An 18,038-nucleotide genomic window follows, 5' to 3' on the forward strand; every position below is an offset into this window, starting at 1 on the left:
AGTAGCTCTTCAGTAAAGCTATTTTAGAAACCAAAACACTCAACACAATCAGGAGGTGTGCAATTTTCACTGTATTTATACTCTGCCTTTAAAAAAATTATATTCACAGAAATCCTAAACTGCCATCCTGCCTGTTTTCTGAAATATATTCTATTTCTTTTAAAGTGAAAGAATGACCTCTTTTGCAGGAACAATTTTCAGAGACAGCGTGTTTATCAAATGGTTTCTCTGCTTTCATAAAAACAATTTATTTTCACTGAACTCTTCAAGATAAGCATCAAAACCAGGAAGAATGTACAATGAAGTTTATAATTTCACTCCAGAAACAAATACTGGGTAGCTTTTATTTTACTTAAGTGAAAAACTTTTTTTTTTCGCCAAGGAGACAAAGGTACTAATGGGGGAGGGGGTTTATACAGGAGTGAAAATCGGGAAGTCCAGACAGTCTTCAGCAGGAGGGGCCCCTGGTGTCCACAAAGACCACCGACTGGACAATGAAAGCTGAAGACCCAGTACTTTCTTCGCAAATGGGTGGGGGTCAGTCCACAGTTTTATTCTTCGCTAGGGGACAGCTATAGAGGCATTAAGGAGAGAAAATCATTAGGCAGATATTAATTAAACCCTTCTATGACAGATCTGTATACCATTGCACATAAATATCTCTCAAAGTTGGAACTTTGGATGACATTCCTTTCTTTGATAAGCATCCATGTTTCTAGGCTTAATTTATATGACGTGTTATTTTTTAATAACCATAGAACAATAAAATTGTAAAAATAACCAAGAAAAGAACTGAGTCTAATAAAGATTCTGTTTCTTAAGAAATGGGAAACAATTGCATTTGATCACAGAACAGCCAAGAACTAGCAGCAAAATAATCTCTCCTAATTTACATAGATCTGTGCGTGCCAAACAGATGAGTGTTTGCTTTTCGAGTAATAGTGCAGGTGCGTATCCTGCAGTGACTAAATCTCTAACTCATCAAACTGTTTTGCTAGAGTGGGACATGCCCTCTTTTTCTGGAACAGTTTCAAGTTTTCTCCCCAGCATTCCAGCCACCTGTTTATGGAGTTCATCCTCAGGAGAAGATGCATGCAATTAGAAACAAGTAAATGAAAATAAATGACCTTGTTTGTTATTTATAACAAAGAAACTCAGCAAAATTAATGCTGTGAAGCTTGACCTCCTGACCCTGGAAAAAGAGCCACCTCATGGCTTTGTGGTCAATGGACAATAGTCTGGCAGCTCCCATTGTCTAGCCACCGTGACTTCTGAATGGTCATTAAAGCCATATATCCAAAATATTAAATGTTTTATGAGTTAGATTAGAGGATTTGCACTTTTTTAAATGTGTATTTTAAAAACTGAGGTTAGTTAGCACGAGATACTTTCTTTTTAAGGAGAGCAGGTAAAAATCATTCAGCTTCATCCACTCCCTCTATCCTGTATCAACAACATGTTGAAGGAAAGGAAAAGATTTAAAAACTTTGAACTAGTGCTTTGGGAATTGAGGAATGGTTAAATATATAATAGAAATCAAATAGAAAGGTGGCTTTGAAAGTGGTTCAGGGAAAACATTGTGTTTCCTCCCTGTTGAGGCCACAGGGAGGAAAGGGAGAATTACAGCATTCTGTTACATAAATGCATTGTGGATGATGCCCCCTAGAGTTGTGCAATGAAATAGCATTGCTGTTTTCCCTTCCACCTCTTATCCCAACCCACACATTCTAGAAGCCCAGGGCAGGCAGGAAATGAAGGTGGCAATGGAGTTTTGAAGACTCTTCAGAACCAGTGCTTGGGTGGAACATCTTGAGGTAGGATGGCTACTGAAAATGACACTCTAGTAACTTGTGTGGGTGATTCTAAAGTTGGCCTCCCCTACTGTCTCTTGTCTCTTTCCCCATTTGGCCTCCTCCTTCATTCACCCACAACAAATCCGTGAGCGTCCTGGATTAGTCTAAACCTTACAGTAAAATCCCTGTTTGATTTTTTTCCATCCAAGTTGCTTATTTATTGGCCAATCTGCCCAGTGCTACTGCATCTTTAATTGTTTAATTTTTCCCCAGGAGGAAGTAACTATTTATTTAAGAAGGATCTCTACTATTCCTCAAAGTATCTTCATCACTGTGAAATAAAGTCAGTTTCATAAGGCATGCAGATTGTCATGCAAACACCACCCTCAGCATTCTAGATCATACCTCCTCACTTTCCCTTTTCTTTCTGATCCCCTGAGGGTAGCTCATTATATGCCCCTCCCTACCCCTTCTTGGGGATGCTGCAGCCATACATCTGGAGAGATCATTAGAATTATGAACTCTGGTTGGTGTCTCACATACCTACAACAACAACAACACAATTATAGCCACTGTAGAGCCAATGTCCAGGTTAACGTTTGTGTAACTGGCCAATTCTCAGGCCCAGAGAAAGGAGTTTAAGGAAGTTTTTGGATCTCACCAATGTAAAACTTCTTCTGCAGTCCAAAACCACGTTTCAACTATCGTTTAACTGAAAGACTGAGCCTTCTTAATCTGGAACCATCACTAACTGAATTCCCCCTGTGTGCTTAAGCACCAAGTTAGAGAGCTGTGTTCAGTGCCAGTGAGAAAGAGTAGAGTGTGATTACCGCATCTTACCCACAGCTGAAACGTGTGTCATTTATTTTTGAACAAGTGTTGACTGTGCCTTTCTAACTATATGGTACTACATTTCCAGAAATAGGAAAAAGCATGATCCCTGTTTATACTAAACATGACAAGATATGAGGTGGAAAGTAGTAATACAATGAAATATTGTAATCAGTGCCATAGAAAAAGCATTCTCAGGCTAGAGTAGTCAACAAACATTTATTTACAGAAATTGTTACAGATAATATGTTAGTGTGCTGCTTAGAAAAGGGGGGATCATTTATGATTAGGATAATCCGAGGAAACTTCATGGAGAAGGCATTTGAAAGTAGATAGCATTTTGGGGAGGCAAGAGGGATGAAAAAATATTCTAGCGGAGGGAGGTTTTGAACACAGTTATTAAAGAGAAAATATTCCATGTGTGGTGGGAATTTTGGGTGGCATCAGCCATTTTTTTGGGCAGATTAAGCTTCAGTAACAAATAACCTCTAATATCTTACTGGGTTACCAGCACAAACGACTGTTTCTCAGACCCCGTTCCAGTCCACCACTCATCAGCTGCTGTTCATTTGCACATCTTCATCTCAGGACCAAAGCTGAAAAAGAAGCTTCTATCTGGGGCATGTGGGTCTTGTAGCAGAGGGAAAAGAGAGAGTGGAAACCCGCTACAGCTGTCAAAGTTTCTGCTCACATCATTTCTGCTCACATCATTCCCGCTCACTTTTCACTCGGCAAAGCAAATCAGATGGTCAAGCCCCATGTCAATGGGGCAGAAAGTATGATCCCTCTGGAGGGACTGGCCTGGTAAAGAGTAAGGAGGAGCCCCCTATTTTGCAATAATGTAGTCGGTGCCATGGAAAGAGTGTTTTAGAGACCTATCAAAAGTTTCAGGCAGCAAGCAAAATTGTTTAGCAGGAGGAGTAAGTGAGTGTTGAGGGGAAGAGCTTGGTGAGATAAGATGCTGGGAAGTCATAGTGGGAAGGAGACAGGCTGGGAAGTGAAACATTACCAAGTTTTGGAGGCCGGGCAACTGAGTTAGATTCGATGCAAGAGGATGTATGATGGCATGAAAAAACGCGGCTGTGAGTTCTGATCTAAAGTTTGTTTTGACCTATATAGAGCAGACTCATTTAACATTTAATTAGTTTATACTGTGTGTCAGTTGTGGTGGCATGTAGACATTTGCATAGATCTATATTTTAAATTTTGATCCTCCTGACGCCTTTCTGGGTTAAATAAGTATTATTCTTTGTTAAGCTGAAGGAGGCTCACCGAGGTTGAATGACTTGCTTAAAGACACAAAAGCAGCACATAGAACTGTGATGCAAAGTGAGGTCTTTCTACTGCATCACTGCAGGGCAAAGAAATTAAAATGTCACCTTTCTTTAGTATTGACTTGTTATTCTTTATCTTCTCCTTATATACACAGTCTGAAAGCAAGGTTAATATGATGTTTTTTCTCCTCAAGCAGAAGTTGCAATTAAAATTATGTTTATATAACTACTCCTTGCATAATACAACTAAAATAAAATAATACAACTAATAAAAAAGAGACAGATCTTTAAGGTATTTATTATAAAATTTTGTGACAGAGACAGTTACTTCTAACTAAATATATAATGCTCCCCACTATGTGTTTCTCAGTTTTTCCTGCTGTTAGGTGAGGAACAGCTGAGGCGAGGCAATTAAGAATTGGTATTCTTCCTCCGTATCTTTCTTGACCTACTGTGGTGTCCTGGGAAGACACATGCACCAGGTGGAAGAAGACAATTCATGCCTCAGAATTCGCGTGAGCCAAACCATGTCTTGACGTTATTGCACTACAAGATATCCAGTGTCTATTTGTTACAGCAGCATAGCCCAACCTATCCTGATTAATACAGATCCTTCTGACTTTAACTGATACAAGGAAAGTGACCGTACCTGTCTTGCACATCCTCTTATCCCTACTGCTGAATACAGGACCTCCCACATAATATATGCTTAATAAATTTTGATTAGAGGAAAATGAATGAATCTCAAATTGAGTCTGGACTCTATTATTTGGTTAAACCACTTATTAACTGCTTTTGAAACCAGTGATTGATCAATCTTTCTGATATATCATTTCATCAGATCACTCTTCAGATCAAGACTTTATTACATATTTAATCAATTTAAAACTCCTTCCTCTGGCCGGGCGCAGTGGCTCAAGCCTGTAATCCCAGCACTTTGGGAGGCCGAGACGGGCGGATCATGAGGTCAGGAGATCGAGACCATCCTGGCTAACACGGTGAAACCCTGTCTCTACTAAAAAATACAAAAAACTAGCCGGGCGAGGTGGCGGGCGCCTGTAGTCCCAGCTACCTGGGAGGCTGAGGCAGGAGAATGGCGTAAACCCGGGAGGCGGAGCTTGCAGTGAGCTGAGATCCGGCCACTGCACTCCAGCCCAGGCGACAGAGCGAGACTCCGTCTCAAAAAAAAAAAAAAAAAAAAAACTCCTTCCTCTGACATTCAAGGCCCTCATAATCTCACCTAGATTCCTACAATTTTACTAATTTATTACTCTAATACAATTTAACCTATCACTACTGGCCTGTGCCCCCTGGTCACTATATTCACTATATTCACTGTTCTAGGGACAAACATCGTGTGTTCTTAGGCAAATCATTTCAAGTCTCTGAGCCTCAGTTTCCCATTCTGTAAAACTGTTATTTGTAGCAAAAGACATAATGCATACAAAAAGTATAAGTTATGCAAAGTTATGAAAATCCAAATTTATTTTGTACTGGTTGTTGGTATATATTAAATTGATAGATCAGAGGAGTGACATTACAAAGGGTGTTACCGTTTCAGTAACACATTTGTCAAAATCTCCCATGACAATCTTGCAGAGAATTGCTGTCTAGGGAGAATTGGTAAAAGAAACCAGGGAGACCCTGTTGGTTACCTACTCCAAATTCATTCCCTTTTTTTTTCATTAACCCTACCTCTATTTTATTTAAGTTCTGCCCTTCTCCTTGGGACCATATTTATCCAGGGAGGATCCTTTATGATGGCGCTATTTTCACTGCCAATGATTACTGTAGTCATGGACTCTGATGCATTTCTGGTTAATAAGATGTGGAAAAGAGTATAAGAGGACTTCTAAGAAGGGTTTCCATGCTTTTAAAAAGAAACACTCAGAAAATATATAATAACTTCTTCTTCTGGACAGTGTCATGTCTTGAAATGTTGCAGCCAGCTCATCAGCACGAAAGGATCTCTAGCCCGGGGTCAGAGCTGACACACTGAGATGAGAATGGAGGGGCAGAAACACGGAAAGAACATAGATCCTTGACAATGTCAGGAGTCACTGATTAACTAACCCTGGAGCTCCTTCTGTCCTGATTTCTAGTTATGTGAAATAACTCATAATCTTATCTTTTGAACCAATTGAGTCCTAGTTTTCTGTTACATGCAATGGAAAGCAGTGAAACCCTCTTAGACTTGCTATATGAGTCCACTAGGGTACCCATAACAAAATACTATAGGCTGGGTGCCTTTCATAACAGAAATTCGTATTCTCACGGTTATGAAGGCTGGAAGTCCCAGATCAAGGTGCAGGAGGTTCAGATTCTCCTGAGGCCTTTCTTCTTGGCTTGCGGACGGCCACCTTCTCGCTGTGTCCTCACGTGACCTTCCCTCTGTGAGTGCACATCTCTGGTGTCTCTTCCTTTCTCATAAGGTCACAAGACAGATTGGATTAGGGCCCACCTTAAGGGCCTCATTTTAACCTAACTACCTCTTTAAAGGCTCTATCTCCAATTTTTTTTTTTTAGACGGAGTCTCTCTCTGTCACCCAGGCTGGAGTGCAACAGTGCAATCTTGGCTCACTGCAACCTCCGCCTCCCATGTTTAAGCGATTCTCCTGCCTCAGCCTCCTGAGTAGCTGGGATTACAGGCACATGCCACCACGCCCGGCTAATTTTTGTATTTTTAGTAGAGACGGGTTTCACCATGTTGACCAGGCTGGCCTCGAACTCCTGACCTCAAGTGATCTGCCCACCTCGGCCTCCCAAAGTGCTGGGATTACAGGCGTGAGCCACCACACCCAGCCGAAATACGAATTTTGTCGGGGACACAGTTCAGCCTATAACATTTGCTCAAGCAAAAAAAAAAAAAAAAAGAGTTTATTTTAAAATTTCAGAATAAAAGCTTCACAGAATCCAAGTGCGCGTTATCAAAGTCAGACATCCAGAGAACTGGGAAGCCAATAGGCAGCTATTGTCTTCATGTTTTTCCCTCTTCATGGCTTCAAATTTATATTTCTCTCACCATGCATGCTTTGGTTTTTTCTTTCTCCTCACCCCTCTGCTTATACAAAGCTCATCATGAGTGCCCGATGATGGTAGCTTCAGCCCCTAAGTCACATGACACTTACGTTTGGCTACCCCCAGCTAGCAAACTCAGGCTCCTTACCTCTTTGTGAAATTCTTGAGATAGAGAATCTGATTGGCCCAGTTTGCATCAAGTGTCTACCCTTGGTCCAATAGGCTGTGGCCAGGGGCATGGGTCAGGTAGTACACAAGGGCTACCTCTTGTGATCTGTGGCTAAGTTAGCTCACCCAGAAGACTTGAATGGGAATAAATTCTTTAGCAACTCTAGTGGAAGAGGGTAATGTGGATACAATTATAGTGTAGTCAAATGGATTTGAAGCAGATGAAACCGTCATACACAAAGGTGTTGATTCATTACTGACAGGCTGGAAGACATCTTTAGTAAAGTCCCACTTTATCTTGCCCTCGGTTCTGATTCATTTCTAATGTTCTCAATATTTTAATAAACAGATTAGGACATAGAAAATATACCTACTGAACTCTCAGTTAACAAAATGATGGAAACATTAGTTAAGATAATTAGAAATGAGATTCAGACTCAAAATCATCTTAAAGGGCTAGAAATCTGGGTAGAATCACTAAGATAAAAATTAGCTCACATAGATATTAATTTCCAAATTTGGATTTCAGTGTTCACTTGCAAAGTGATGGAATGGAGTTTTCAAAATGAACTCTTAAATAAATCATAGCACTCTGTGGATATTTGTCTCTCTTTCCAAGAAGGAAGTCCTTTTTTTATTATTATTATACTTTAAGTTCATGTGCACAACGTGCAGGTTTGTTACATATGTATACATGTGCCATGTTGGTGTGCTGCACCCATTAACTCGTCATTTACATTAGGTATATCCCCTAATACTATCCCTCACCCCCCCTCCCCACAATAGGACCCGGTGTGTGATGATCCACTTCCTCTGTCCAAGTGATCTCATTGTTCAATTCCCACCTATGAGTGAGAACATGCTGTATTTGGTTTTCTGTTCTTGCAATAGTTTGCTGAGAATGATGCTTTCCAGCTGCATCCATGTCCCTACAAAGGACACGAACTCATCCTTTTTCATGGCTGCATAGTATTCCATGGTGTATATGTGCCACATTTTCTTAATCCAGTCTGTCACTGATGGACATTTGGGTTGATTCTAAGTCTTTGCTATTGTGAATAGTGCCACAATAAACATACGTGTGCATGTGTCTTTATAGCAGCATGACTTATAATACTTTGGGTATATCCCCAGTAGTGGGATGGCTGGGTCAAATGGTATTTCTAGTTCTACATCCTTGAGAAATCGCCACACTGTTTTCCACAATGGTTGAACTAGTTTACAGTCCCACCAACAGTGTAAAAGTGTTCCTATTTCTCCACATCCTCTCCAGCACCTATTGTTTCCTGATTTTTTAATGATTGCCATTCTAACTGGTGTGAGATGGTATCTCATTGTGGTTTTGATTTGCATTTCTCTGATGGCGAGTGATGATGAGCATTTTTTCACGTGTCTGTTGGCTGTATGAATGTCTTCTTTTGAGAAGTGTCTGTTCATATCCTTCACTCACTTTTTGATGGGGTTGTTTTTTTCTTGTAAATTTGTTTGAGTTCTTTATAGGTTCTGGATATGAGCCCTTTGTCAGATGAGTAGATTGCAAAAATTTTCTCCCATTCTGTAGGTTGCCTGTTCATTCTGATGGTAGTTTCTTTTGCTCTACAGAAGCTCTTTAGTTTAATTAGATCCCATTTGTCAATTTTGGCTTTTGTTGCCATTGCTTTTGGTGTTTTAGACATGAAGTCCTTGCCCATGCGTATGTCCTGAATGGTATTCCCTGGGTTTTCTTCTAGGGTTTTTATGGTTTTACGTCTAACATTTAAGTCTCTAATCCATCTTGAATTAATTTTTGTATAAGGAATAAGGAAAGGATCCAGTTTCAGCTTTCTACTTATGGCTAGCCAATTTTCCCAGCACCATTTATTAAATAGGGAATCCTTTCCCCGTTTCTTGTTTTTGTCAAGTTTGTCAAAGATCAGATGGCTGTAGATGTGTAGTATTATTTCTGAGGGCTCTGTTCTGTTCCATTGGTCTATATCTGTGTTTTGGTACCAGTACCATGCTGTTTTGGTTACTGTAGCCTTGTAGTGTAGTTTGAAGACAGGTACCATGATGCCTCCAGCTTTGTTCTTTTGGCTTAGGATTGTCTTGGCAATGCAGGGTCTTTTTTGGTTCCATATGAACTTTAAAGCTGTTTTTTCCAATTCTGTGAAGAAAGTCATTGGTAGCTTAATGGGGATGGCACTGAATCTATAAATTACCTTGGGCTGTATGGCCATTTTCACAATATTGATTCTTCCTATCCACGAGCATGGTATTTTCTTCTATTTGTTTGTGTCCTCTTATTTCACTGAGCAGAGGTTTGTAGTTCTCCTTGAAGAGGTCCTTTACATCCCTTGTAAGTTGGATTCCTAGGTATTTTATTCTCTTTGAAGCTATTGTGAATGGGAGTTCATTCATGATTTGGCTCTCTGTTGGTCTGTTACTGGTGTATAAAAATGCTTGTGATTTTTGTACATTGATTTTGTATCCTGAGACTTTGCTGAAGTTTCTTATCAGCTTAAGGAGATTTTGGGCTGAGACAATGGGGTTTTCTAAATATACAATCATGTCATCTGCAAACAGGGACAATTTGACTTCTTCTTTTCCTAACTGAAATTATTTCTCTCTCTTGTCTGATTGCCCTAGCCAGAACTTCCAACACTACATTGAATAGGAGTGGTGAGAGAGGGCATCCCTGTCTTGTGCGAGTTTTCAAAGGGAATGCTTCCAGTTTTTGCCCATTTGGTATGATATTGGCTGTGGGTTTGTCATAAATAGCTCTTATTATTTTGAGCTATATTCCACCAATACCGAATTTATTGGGAGTTTTTAGCATGAAAGGCTGTTGAATTTTGTCAAAGGCCTTTTCTGCATCTATTGAGATAATCATGTGGTTTTTCTCTTTGGTTCTGTTTATATGCTGGATTACATTTATTGATTTGTGTATGTTGAACCAGCCTTGCATCCCAGGGATGAAGCCCACTTGATCATGGTGGATAAGCTTTTTGATGTGCTGCTGGATTTGGTTTGCCAGTATTTTATTGAGGATTTTTGCATCGATGTTCATCAGGGATACTGGTCTAAAATTCTCTTTTCTGTTGTATCTCTGTCAGGCTTTGGTATCAGGATGATGTTGGCCTCATAAAATGAGTTAGGGAGGATTCCCTCTTTTTCTATTGATTGCAATAGTTTCAGAAGGAATGGTACCAACTCCTCCTTGTAACTCTGGTAGAATTCAGCTGTGAATCCATCCGGCCCGGGACTTTTTTTGGTTGGTAGGCTATTAATTATTGCCTCAATTTCAGAACCTGCTATTGGTCTATTCAGGGATTCAACTTCTCCCTGGTTTAGTCTTGGAAGAGTGTAAGTGTCCAGGAAATTATCCATTTCTTCTAGGTTTTCTAGTTTATTTGCGTAGAGGTGTTTATAGTATTCTCTGATGGTAGTTTGTATTTCTGTGGGGTCGGTGGTGATATCCCCTTTATCATTTTTTTATTGCATCTATTTGATTCTTCTCTCTTTTCCTCTTTATTAGTCTTGCTAGCAGTCTATCAATTTTGTTGATCTTTTCAAAAAACCAACTCCTGGATTCATTGATTTTTTTGGAGGGTTTTTGTGTCTCTATCTCCTTCAGTTCTGCTCTGATCTTAGTTATTTCTTGCCTTATGCTAGCTTTTGAATGTGTTTGCTCTGCTTCTCTAGTTCTTTTAATTGTGATGTTAGGGTTTCAATTTTAGATCTTTCCTGCTTTCTTTTGTGGGCATTTAGTGCTATAAATTTCCCTCTACACACTGCTTTAAATGTGTCCTAGAGATTCTGGTATGTTGTATCTTTGTTCTCATTGTTTTCAAAAAACATCTTTATTTCTGCCTTCATTTCGTTATGTACCCAGTAGTCATTCAGGAGCAGGTTATTCAGTTTCCATGTAGTTGAGCGGTTTTGATTGAGTTTCTTAGTCCTGAGTTCTAGTTTGATTGCACTGTGGTCTGAGAGACAGTTTGTTATAATTTCTATTCTTTCACATTTGCTGAGGAGTGCTTTACTTTCAAGTATGTGGTCAATTTTGGAATAAGTGCGATGTGGTGCTGAGAAGAATGTATATTCTGTTGATTTGGGGTGGAGAGTTCTGTAGATGTCTATTAGGTCTGCTTGGTGCAGAGTTGAGTTCAATTCCTGGATATCCTTGTTAACTTTCTGTCTCATTGATCTGTCTAATGTTGACAGTGGGGTGTTAAAGTCTCCCATTATTATTGTGTGGGAGTCTAAGTCTCTTTGTAAGTCTCTAAGGACTTGCTTTATGAATCTGGGTGCTCCTGTATTGGCTGCATATATATTTAGGATAGTTAGCTCTTCCTGATGAATTGATCCCTTTACCATTATGTAATGGCCTTCTTTGTCTCTTTTGATCTTTGATGGTTTAAAGTCTGTTTTATGAGAGACCAAGATTGCAACCCCTGCTTTTTTGTTGTTTTCCATTTGGTCGGTAGATCTTCCTCCATCCCTTTATTTTGAGCCTATGTGTGTCTCTGCATGTGAGATGGGTCTCCTGAATACAGCAAACTGATGGGTCTTGACTCTTTATCCAATTTGCCAGTCTGTGTCCTTTAATTGGACCATTTAGTCCATTTACATTTAAGGTTAATATTGTTGTGTGTGAACTTGATCCTGTCATTATGATATTAGCTGGTTATTTTGCTCACTAGTTGATGCAGTTTCTTCCTAACATCGATGGACTTTACATTTTGACATGTTTTTGCAATGGCTGGTACCTGTTGTTCCTTCAGTGCTTCCTTCAGGATCTCTTGTAGGGCAGGCCTGGTGGTGACACAATCTTTAAGCATTTGCTTGTCTGTAAAGGATTTTATTTCTCCTTCATTTATGAAACTTAGTTTGGCTGGATATGAAATTCTGGGTTCAAAATTCTTTTCTTAAAGAATGTTGAATATTGGCCCCCACTCTCTTCTGGCTTGGAGCATTTCTGCGGAGAGATCTGCTGTTAGTCTGATGGGCTTCCCTTTGTGTGTAACCCGAGCTTTCTCTGGCTGCCCTTAACATTTTTTCATTCATTTCAACTTTGGTGAATCTACCAATTATGTGTCTTGGAGTCGGTCTTCTCAAGCAGTATCTTTGTGGCGTTCTCTGTATTTCCTGAATTTGAATGCTGGCCTGCCTTACTAGGTTGGGGAAGTTCTCCTGGATGATATCCTGCAGAGTGTTTTCCAACTTGGTTCCATTTTCCCCATCACTTTCAGGCACACCAATCAGACGTAGATTTGGTCTTTCCACATAATCCCATATTTCTTGGAGGCTTTGTTCATTCCTCTTTACTCTTTTTTCTCTACACTTCTCTTCTCTCTTCATTTCATTCATTTGATCTTCAATCACTGATATTCTTTCTTCCAGTTGATCTAGTCGGTTACTGAAGCTTGTGCATTTGTCACATAGTTCTCGTGTTATGGCTTTCATCTCTGTAAGTTCTTTTAAGGTCTTCTCTGCACTAATTATTCTAGTTGTCCATTTATCCATTGTTTTTTCAAGGTTTTTAGTTTCTTTGCACTGGTTACGTAGTTTCTCCTTTAGCTCTGAGAAGTTTGATCAACTGAATCCTTCTTGTCTCAACTTGTCAAAGTCATTCTCCATCCAGCTTTGTTCCGTTGCTGGTGATGAGTTGCATTCCTTTGGAGGGGGAGATGCACTCAGATTTTTTGAATTTCCAGCTTTTCTGCACTGCTTTTTCCCCATCTTTGTGGTTTTATCTGCCTTTGGTCTTTGATAATGGTGACGTACTGATGGGGTTTCGGTGTGGGTGTCCTTTCTGTTTATTAGTTTTCCTTCTAATAGTCAGGACCCTCAGCTGTAGGTCTGTTGCAGTTTGCTTGAGGTCCACTCCAGACCCTGTTTGCCTGGGAGTCAGCAGCAGAGGCTGCAGAAGATAGAATATTGCTGAACAGCGAATGTTGCTGTCTGATTCTTGCTCTGGAAGCTTCGTCTCAGGGGTGTACCCCACTGTGTGAGGTGTGAGGTGTCGGTCTGCACCTAGTGGGGGATGTCTCCCAGTTAGGCTACTCAAGGATCAGGGACCCACTTGAGCAGGCAGTCTGTCCGTTCTCAGATCTCAACCTCCGTGCTGGGAGAACCACTGCTCTCTTCAAAGCTGTCATACAGGGGCATTTACCTCTGCTGAGGTTTCTGCTGCTTTTTGTTTCACTATGCCCTGTGTCCAGAGGAGGAGTCTACAGAGGCAGACCAGCCTCCTTGAGCTGTGGTGTGCTCCACCCAATTTGAGCTTCCCTGCAGCTTTGTGTACCTACTTAAGCCTCAGCAATGGCGGGCGCCCCTCCTCCAGCCTGGCTGCTGCCTTGCAGTTAGATCTCAGACTGCTGTGCTAGCAATGAGGGAGGCTCTGTGGGTGGGGGACTCTCTGGGCCAGGTGTGGGATATAATCTCTTGGTGTGCCGTTTGCTAAGACCCTTGGTAAAGCACAGTATTATGGTGGGAGTTACCTGATTTTCCTGGTGTTGTGTGTCTCAATTTCCTTTGGCTAGGAAAAGGAATTCCCTTCCCCCTTGTGCTCCCCAGGTGAGGTGATGGCCTGCTTCAGATCTCTCTGGTTGGACTGCACCTGCGGACCAGCGCCAATTGTCTGACATGCCCCAGTGAGATGAACCCGGTACCTCAGTTGAAAATGCAGAAATCACCCATCTTCTGTGTCACTCGTGCTGGGAGCTGGAGGGTGGAGCTGTTCTTATTCGGCCATCTTGGGAGCGCCCCCTCCCCCCGCCCAAGGAAGTCCTTTTTAATTAGTCACATGCTAAAGTTAGTTTGGCTAAGTAAATGTTTTCCTAGGGTTGGAAGATTTCTATAATTTCAGTTTCCCTTTTGTTTGCAGATCAAGTAGTTTAAATGACCCAGTAAATAATTTGGAGTCACCACAGTTAATTCATCAACCTTGAAAATCCTTGAACCAAGAGGCCCCTTGATACTGTAAGGGAAGGCTACCATAATTAATAGCATAAGTGTAACCAGGGTACCATACCTTTCCCTATATTGCTGGATATTCTGTAAGCCGGTTTTCCCAAATCAGGAAACAGAGATAAGGGTAAGCTCACTTTCCAGCTATTTTGTTATGCCTTTTTTATTTCTTTCATCTTTTGGAAATGACCTTATGAATTTCTTCTTATTATGAAACACATCTTTATTGAAAACCAGAGTCCAAACATTACAAAAAAATATGTAGCATAGAAAGTGAAATGAAATACTACACAACCAATGTAAATGATTAGGTGACTCTTCTTTCAGATTACATTCCTAAGCATTTTCTAAAAAATTATCAATATTTTTATTTTAATGAATATATAGGATCATGCCCTACATATTCTTTTGTAATTTGCTTTTCCCATGTAATAATATGGCCTGCAGGCTGTAATGATAGACTTGTTTGTTGCAGAACAATCCATTAGCCAAGGGCAACTCGAAAAGTCTGACAAAATATTCAATTGATTTGGTTTGAAGGCATTAGAGAGCTACCATGTCAACAAGGACTTGAGGGGCTAATATTTTTGAGAAAAGGGAAGTACAAAGAGGTGTGCTCAACATTCAGTCTGCTTTGCTCTCAAGGTCTTTAGCTGATTCACAAGTAGTGACTGAGAGCAGAGAAGCTGAGCTAGGCTTCTTGCAGTCTTATCATACTGAGGGAAAAAATTAGAATTCAGAGCCCTATAAGGAAAAGAGTCCGTGATAAGCATCCCAAGGTTTTAGTTGACATCCACCAAGGGCTGTACCCTAGAACGTAGGGGTGAACCAGAAATAGACCAACCCTCACAAAGAACAAAGTCTAGCTTTGATTAAACATTATCCCTGATTGGATTAGGTGATCTGCCTCTATGCTAACCATTTACTAAAAATAAAAATGAATCTTCTTTGAAAGAAAATAAAATTACCAAGAGGCTCAAATTATCTTAATCTTATGTACACATCTGGCATCTAATTTCAAACTACCAGTCATTTAAGGAGACAAGACCACATGATTGAAGAAATAGATGAGAGGGGCGGACCCTAAGAGTGTCTGGATATTGGAGTTACTAGACATAGACTTTAAAATAACCGTGATTACATGGTCATTCTCTACTCATATTACTCAAGAGATACTTAGTACATAAACTTGGCACATGAGCTGTGTATATAATACTCCCTCAACAAATATTTAATGATATGAACTGATAATCCAAAATAATGGTACTAATATATTTGCAATTTTAACCCTAAGTAATGTATAGGCAATTGGGGTTTCAGAACACCCTATTAAGTCTTATTGTCTGAGGGTTCTATTAAGTCACCTCAGGTACCTTGAGATGATTTAATGGAGCCCACAGACACTAAGTTACATGGAGAAAGTCACTCTCTTTTCTGTTTTTTTTCTAAGAGAAGATTCTCACTCTGTTGTCCAGACTGTAGTGCAGTAGTGCAATCGTAGCTCACTGCAGCTTCAAACTCCTGGGCTCAAGTGATCCTCCTGCCTCAACCTCTTGAGTAGCTGGGACTACAGGCATGCACCATCATATCCAACTAAGTTTCTAAGAAAAATTTTGTGAAGACAGGCTCTCACTATGTTGCCCAAGCTAGTCTTAAACTCCTGGCCTCAAGTGATCCTCCTACCTTGGCCTCCCAAAGTGCTGGAGTTACAGGTGTGAGATACCTGGCCCCTTTTCTATTTCCTTTTAGTCCTTCTGATTGTGTCATAGAGGAAATCTCGGCTTGGTGCTAACATGTCTTTTATACCATCCTAAGGTTATTTGATAATTTTTTTTTTTTTAACAGAGAAAGATCTCAAGATTGGTAGTCAATATCTTGGTATCTCTACTCTGGTGTTCTTAAGGAAAATGCTATGGGCTCCTTTGGACATCTGGTGAAGTCTATGAACCCTATATCAAAATAATGCTTGTAAATACCTACAATAAAATACCTAGTATTACAAGATAAAGAATATGTTGAAATAGAGTTCCATCCACCATCCTCTTGCCACTACGGTTTGTGATTGTTGCATTTATTTTCATGGTTACTTTCTATTTATGGAAAGTGCAGTCGGTTTTTGTTTATAGCCATGACATACAATTTGCATTTTAAATACACTTATTTAAATAGGGAAGATGAATCAAGGAAATAAGTAAGTAAAAGTAGGAAATATGACAAAGCTAAAAGTGGTGTGCTGTGATTGAGTGAAGAATGCAGACTCAACCCAAGAGGTGACTTTAGTAATGGGAATTTCAGGCACCCTTTCAGGTCGGGGACTGCACTAAACCAGGCTTGACACAAGCCTCACTTGTCCATCAGTCAATGTCCATTGATTGAGCAGCCGCACCAAGTACCAGACACTCTTCCAGGTGTGGGGGCAGGGCATCGGACAAAGCGATTTATTCTCAAGGTGTTTACATTGTAGGGAAAGGATACAAACAACAGGCAGGCCAAAACATTCGATTAAAAGGTAACTTCAGATACTGATTTTTGTCCTGAAGGGCAAAAAGGTGACTAGAAGGGTGACTAGAGAGGTGACTTGGGGTAGGTGTGGGAGAGTAGTAATGGGGTTCATGGTTTGGCCTGGGGCTGCGTTAGAAAAAGACCAGGCTCGCACTGCAGCAGTGCCCGGAAAAATGCAGAGACAAGCCAGGATTTCTGGATCATTACCATGAGGAAAGGAATAAATGTGTGTTCTCTTTCAGTTGCTCCTCTTGACACCTGGGTAAATGGCTGTTTACACAGGCAGATCACCCAGCCGCTCCCTCAAAGGTAAACAGCTGCTTCCTGCCTCCCCTGCTAGCACAGATTGGGGCCCTGAAACAGTGTGTACCCAGGCGAAAGAGGAGGTGTTCTCCATTTAGGTTTTCATTCATTCGTTCAGGCAAGATTTCTTGAATGCCTCCTAAAATTCAGGCACCAAGGTAGGTACTGGGAACACAGTAAGGAGCAAGAAAGAGGTCCCTCCTCCCCGACCTCTCTCTCCTCTCCACTTATAATCCAAGCTAGAAGTTCCTCAGAGTCTCAGGCCACTCCTCTCATGGTACAGATGGAAATATCGGAATCAGAAGAGGCAAAGTGACTTGCCCAAGATCCGGAGCTAGCCCACTTCAAGCAAGTCAGGTCTCAAAACGGTGTCAGCTGCTTTTACTGCCTACTACCTCACTTGCTCAATCTTGGTCAGTATTTGAATTGACACTTTTTAGTGTATTCTCCATTACTAAACTATTATGGCTTAGGTGAGGAGAAACCAGAGGTCCACCCTACAAGCACACTGAAATGTAATCCAATTCTAAGTCCCTATATTACAACATGGACTATTGTGACTGACCACATTTGCCTTATATTTACCTTCTTCCTCAGGGATATACCCAATTTCAGTTTCCCGTGTTGAAAAATAACTATAAAGCCTCCAGTTGGGACAAACATACATTACATTTAAGCATACCTTCCATTTTTTATAATGCATTATATTTTTAATTGTTTCAATCACTGTGAAATTAACAAATGTTCATGAGCACCCACTGTGGGAGCTCACAGTGTGGGAGCTCCGCCCTGGTGGAGGTCCTGGGATTTAATGATAAACCAAAGACAAATATATGCTCGATCTGGTCTCTGCCCTCATATCTAGTCTGGGAGGTAAGCATTTGTCAAATAATCGCACATATATGATTGTGTATGTATGTATAAAACTAAATGCTTTGAGTTGTTTAATTTAAAAAAGATCAAAAAGAGGTTTGCTTTGAGGAATGAGATCAAGGAATAAAAACTGGTCACTTAAAAAAATTACATATATAAACATAAATTTACCATCATAATAGATACTTGTGTTAGTTCAGGTCCTCCGTGACGCACACTAAGATGGTAATAAACAGGTAAGGGATTTATTGGGGAAAATGCCTGTGAGTGAAAATTGGAGGTCAAGCACAATGGCTCATGCGTGTAATCCAAGCACTTTGGGAGA

General features: G+C 40.4%; 1 long non-coding RNA gene across 1 annotated transcript; it reads right to left on the reverse strand.

Annotated features, from left to right (window-relative positions):
• Positions 1-229: 229 nt before the first annotated feature.
• LOC113225263 lies at positions 230-17,474 on the reverse strand. The gene is made up of 2 exons (XR_003309926.1): positions 17,426-17,474; positions 230-572 (listed from the first exon to the last, which is right to left on the reverse strand). It is a non-coding gene; the product is annotated as an uncharacterized LOC113225263 (long non-coding RNA).
• Positions 17,475-18,038: the final 564 nt, after the last annotated feature.

Source organism: Piliocolobus tephrosceles, chromosome 17 (assembly GCF_002776525.5).
Source record: "Piliocolobus tephrosceles isolate RC106 chromosome 17, ASM277652v3, whole genome shotgun sequence".
Taxonomy (NCBI): Eukaryota; Metazoa; Chordata; class Mammalia; order Primates; family Cercopithecidae; genus Piliocolobus; species Piliocolobus tephrosceles.